The following is a 5,184-nucleotide window of genomic DNA, read 5'->3' on the forward strand; positions in this document are numbered from 1 at the left end:
CCCGCCCTGCATCCCTTTCCTGAGGTCTCTCTCTGGCCCTAGAGCCACTCTGCCCTTCCAAATAACAGGCCAGAACTGCTGGAGAATTAGCTCTTCCTGGGAGCAGCCCTGAACCAGTGACTGATGGGAGTGGGGTATAAATACCCCAGCTCCCTGGTCCATTAGGTAGGATAGCTTGGAGATGCATACTCTACCCAGTCTCCCAGATGACCCCAGTAGGATTGAGCTCCAGTTGCCACACAGGGGCCACTTGATAATACACCTTTCATGGGCCTCCTTCCTATCCTTGTCTCACTTCACACTGCCCTGCTGGTGTTTTCTGGAATCTCCTGCCCTCATACCCTTGTCTCAGGTTCTGCTTCTGGAAGGACCCAAAAGATGGGAGTCAGCAAAAGCTGTGTTGTGTGGCCTTGAATACACTAACTGATACAAAACTACATATAAAACTACATGTAAAGCATGGGGATAGTAGACACAAAATTCAGCACAGTGGTTACCTCTCTGGGGTGCGGGGGGAGGGGCTGGCAGGGGCAGTCTTGGGGTTGGTCTATTTTCTCAGCTGGGAGGTGGGTTCAGGGATATGTATTTCATGATTCTTTATGCCTTACATGTACATTATATATTCCTCTTTGGAATGCATGACATAGACTCCATAATAAATTATTGTAAAATTATCTGGGGACCAGATAAACCCTATTTGCTGGTCGCATCTAGTCCCTATGCCACCTGTTTCTGACACCTCCCTTACAGATAAGAAAACTTGGACTCTGAGGGCTTTCAGCCATGATATATTGCTTCGTTTTACATTTTTACAAATTGGGAAGTTTCACATCAAAATAGAAATGTTCAACTCCCTTGAAAGATAATCAGAAGATCGGACAAGGCTGGACCCATGTTTCTACGGGTTAACAGCTGCCAGAGCTGCGTCACTGGGGACCTGCTAGGCGGGGCGGAGTGCCTGCTGCACCATCCCCAGAGCAGCATCCGTCCTTCCCATGACCTTTCTGTCCTCCCCGTGACCTTTCTGTCCTCCTCTATAGACGTCTGAGCCGAGCTCACAAATGGGAGAACCTCTCCAATGGCTCACCCAAGCAATGCCCTCGGTGGAGAGCCCAGCACAGGCCCAGTGCTAAATAAGGCCACTCCTTGTCATTGTGGTTAGAGAAGATAACTCCAACACCCGAGGGGGCAGCCGGGCTTAGTGTCCTTGTCCTGAGCCTGCTGAGGTGCTATGATGAGGCCAAGGTCACCGTCTGGACAGCTGTGCCATCAGGACTCCACCCAGTCCCTGGGGCGTATCTGCAGGTCCATTGGGCCTCAACTTCAGGGAGCAGGGGCCAGGCCGAGCTCCCCAAGGCCTTGGGTACCCCAGCCCAGGCCAGCTGCTCTGACAGAGCCCACACTTTGTAGCCAGAGGCAAGGCAGGGGCAGTGGGGGAGACTTGCCAGACAGGTGGCATCTCAGGCCTCCGGGATGAGTGGGACAAAGGGATGCGCTTGAGTTCCGCCTCCCAGAGCAGCTCCTCCCCTGGCCGGGGAACGGAGGTGGACTACAGGGCCTGAGAATCGTTGCCAGCGGATGGAGGCTTTGTTTGCCTCGCTGAGTCCCCAGACCAGGGGCCGGCCGGAGAGAGGGCTCTTTCCTGAGAGGCTGGACTTTCCCACAGGAACAAAGTGGGGCTTGTTAGCCGGGCATGAATCTTGGCGTGAGGCGGCCCGGGCCAGGCTCGGCGCTGCCAGGCGGCGGCTCCGCGATATCAGGCAAATTCCGCCTTCCCCACAGCTGGGGCTGACAGCAGGAAGCCCCAGGGAGGCTCCGGACAAAGGCAGAAAAATGGGCCACGTTTATTCATTCACTGACCAGCCCGGGCCTGGCTGGCCCAGGGGCCCTGTCTCCATGGCTACGGGCGGCCTTCAGCGCTCCTGGTTGGCTCCTCTGTGACCACAGCCCCTCCACGGCCACACACCCCAACACACAGAGACACAGCATCATGAAGGCAGAGGCTGCCTCGGGACGGCTCTGCCCCAGGGAGCGTGGGGCCATCTGAGCCAAACAGAATAGAGGGCTTGGACACAGCCCAGGGTGTGAGTTGAGCTCTGAATGTCAAGACCAGTCCTGGGTGAGTGAGGCGAAGGCAACAGGTTCAAATCCACACACCAGCTAAGCACCTACTGTGTGCGGGGCTGGGGTGCCTCCGTCAAGCCAACTCGGTTTGTTCTCACTCCTCTGGTTCGAAAATAGAGGCTGGGGAGCCCATTGAGGGAGGAACACCCTTTGCCTTGGGAAGGTATCAGGCAGGAACTGTCATCGGCATTGTGTCTTGAAGGATGCATAGGAGTTTGCCAAGCAGGGAGGCAAAGGGCATTCCAGGCAGAAGGAATGTCTTGAGCACAGGCCCTGAGGCCTGCAAGTAATGTGTAGAGTGATTAGGGTAACAGAAAGGCTCTTTGAACTGGAGTGGAGGGAAGAGGACGCAGCTGAAAATGAGGCAGTTGTGGGGGTGGGATGACCATGCAGTGTGACTCAGAGAACCGGGGCCATCTGCTCCCCTGTCACTGTCCTGTTAGAAAAGACCCCCAGTAATTCCGTGAGTTGTGAATTTCAGGGAGGACAGAGGTTAACGTACAGCTAATACTTTGCAGTTTACAGAGACCTTTCATATATTCACGTGATCTTATTTAGGCCTATGGCCACCCAGCTGCGAGGGAGCTGACAGATGAGGAAACTGAGGCCCAGAGTGGTGCCGGTGGTCTCTGAGCCAGGAAGTGGCCTGTCGGGACTGGCATGCAGGGCCCTGAGCCTGACAGCACTCTCTGGGAAGGGGCTGGAGCCCCGAGGGATGAGCAAAATGATCATGATCATCTTTGTCCTGTGCTTGCAAGTTCCAGAACTGCTACAAAGGAGCAGCCACCAGTGTCTTCCCTCCCAGACCACTCCAAGCTGCTTCTAGAGGGACTGGAGATCCCAGAGCAGAAACAGGTCTAAATCCCAGGCAACTTAGAATCTGGGATATGGTGAATGGGTCAAAGCCTGGGAGCAGGTACAAGAGAGGCTCTCAGTGTCTGATGGCCCAGACCATGCTTCCTGTCTTTCACGGGCCCACTCTACTTCTCAGGCCCTGGGTCTCCCAGATGGAGCTGACGGGCTGGGCCTGCAAGGGTGACCTTGGGATCCAAAGGCTGGTGGGAGGGGGGGTGCCATGAGACATTGCTATGATGTAGTGTCATTTAGCCTTCACAACAACCTCTGTTTTGCAGGCGAGGAAACTGAAGCTCTGAGAGAACTAGCTCCCCTGAGCCGTGCAGCTGGAAAGTGCTGCGCCGACAGCAGAGCTGGGACTCTTTGCAAGTGTGCAGAGGAAGGGTTTGCTCCTCTTGCCGAGTTTCCTCATGCTCACTTCCACCTCCAGCCCTCAGGTGTGTCTGACCTCTGCCCACCAAAAGGCGCCTTGCCTCTGCTGCTGGGCTTGGCTGTCTGCTTTCTTTCTGCTGCCTCTGACTTCTGCCAACTTGACATTGGCTTCCAGTTCCTTCTGCCTTTCAGAGCTTGACATTGTTGATGCTCATCCTGAAGTCTCACCTGAGTCTCCTTCACCTGGTTGTGCTACCCAGAAAAAATAAAAATAAAATTAAAAAAGGAAGAAAAAGGAAAAAATAATAATAAACAAAACCAAGAAAAAGGAAGAAAAAGAGGGCTGTGGGATTAGCACCAAAGCCTCCTGAGTGCAGACCTGCCCATTGGCCTCTTCTCAGGGTGTTTTTGGCTTTGGGTAAAGAAGAAATGATAATAATGATACCTAAAAACCATTTAGGACAGAAATGGCAAACATAGCATAGCAGGAGCGCCCTCCAATCTGGCACCTGAGGGAGGCATAGCTAATCGATCATAGCACTCTCTCTGGCTCAGCTTGGCCTCGGCTTCAGCATTCTTCTCAACGCAGGGATCAGGCAGCCACCACCAGGCAGAGTCGACACCCGAGAGAACCTGCACTTGTCACCCCTGCCTGTGAGTCTGTGCTCTCCATCCAAGCCTCACTTTTGCCCCATTTTTCCAGGCAGCTGTAATTATCTTCATTTTACAGGTGAAGCGACTGAAGCCCAGAGTGATATTTTCTGCAACACACAGCTACTTCATGACAGAACTAAGGATGAGAACTGAGGCCTCTCTCTCTGTCCCTGCTCAGGACATGTTTAAAAGGCCCCATGCAATGAAGGAGGTAGCATTTGAATAGATTTATTCTTCCTTCTTTTTTGTTTTCCAGTCCCATTTTCCACTGCTTTGGTCAGGGAGTGAGTCCCCTGATGTCATCCGAGGATATGAGGCATCGCTAAATCTGGCCATTCCCTGAAGCACCCAGCCTCACCAACTTCCTGAAGCATGGATGAACGCTGCTGCCACAAATTTGCTGTGACAGCCGCTGACAAGGAGAGCGAGTGATGTTTGTGCCATCCTGCTGAGCACGAGGGAGCTGCTTGGGGAAGCCAGGGGCTGGGGCATCTCAATAGCACTGAGGGCAGCCTTGGGGGGGGCTTCACAGCACATCCACCCCTAGATCACTGCTGATTCTGGGGGATGCATGACAGAGCTTTCTGACCTTGCACTTCCCTTTGGCTGCTAAACTGAATGAAGCCTCCTTCTTAGACCCAACCCCCTACTGAGTGTCTCTCTCTTTTGTTCTTTGCCATCCCTGCCCCCAAACCTGGAACCCTCCTCTGCACCTCCACATGCAGTGGGTGCCAACTGTCTCCCACCTACCTGCCTGGGTCTCTGCCCTTCAGCTTCTCACAAGTGGCTGTGTTCTTCCACTCACCTGCTGGGACACCAACTGGCTCACCAGCCCCCATCCTCTCCACACCCAGTCTTACCTGCCAGGCTCGCCTTCTTCCCCATCACCTGCAGACAGGTAACACCTGCCCTACTCCGACATACCTGCCCTATTCCGACTAGTTGGCATGGTGAGGCCCTCACTCCCTTCTCTCCAGGGTCCCATGTGCTCTCCAGGCACAAATTCACCCAGACATTTCTTGATCTAGCTCTGTCCCAGAAAGCGTTACCTTTGCAATGGCAAATACCTGTATTAACTGCCGTGCAAGTGACACATACTTATGTGCTCGCCTGTTCCAGGCACCGATGGCTGTCTTTTTTATTTTGTGTCAGGTTCCAGTGAGTGAGTCTGACTTATGA

The 5,184-nt window shown here is 53.7% G+C and overlaps 1 long non-coding RNA gene across 2 annotated transcripts; it reads left to right on the forward strand.

Moving 5' to 3' along the window:
• The first annotated feature begins 1,445 nt into the window (after positions 1-1,445).
• LOC103890126 (uncharacterized) lies at positions 1,446-4,647 on the forward strand. 2 transcript variants are annotated; one of them, XR_008523672.2, is made up of 3 exons: positions 1,594-2,119; positions 2,883-2,979; positions 3,258-4,647. It is a non-coding gene; the product is annotated as an uncharacterized LOC103890126 (long non-coding RNA). The 2 variants fall into 2 exon arrangements; XR_008523673.2 differs by lacking the exon at positions 2,883-2,979 and having other exon boundaries at positions 1,446-2,119.
• Positions 4,648-5,184: the final 537 nt, after the last annotated feature.

This window comes from Pongo abelii, chromosome 2, assembly GCF_028885655.2.
Source record: "Pongo abelii isolate AG06213 chromosome 2, NHGRI_mPonAbe1-v2.0_pri, whole genome shotgun sequence".
NCBI classification, from domain to species: domain Eukaryota; kingdom Metazoa; phylum Chordata; class Mammalia; order Primates; family Hominidae; genus Pongo; species Pongo abelii.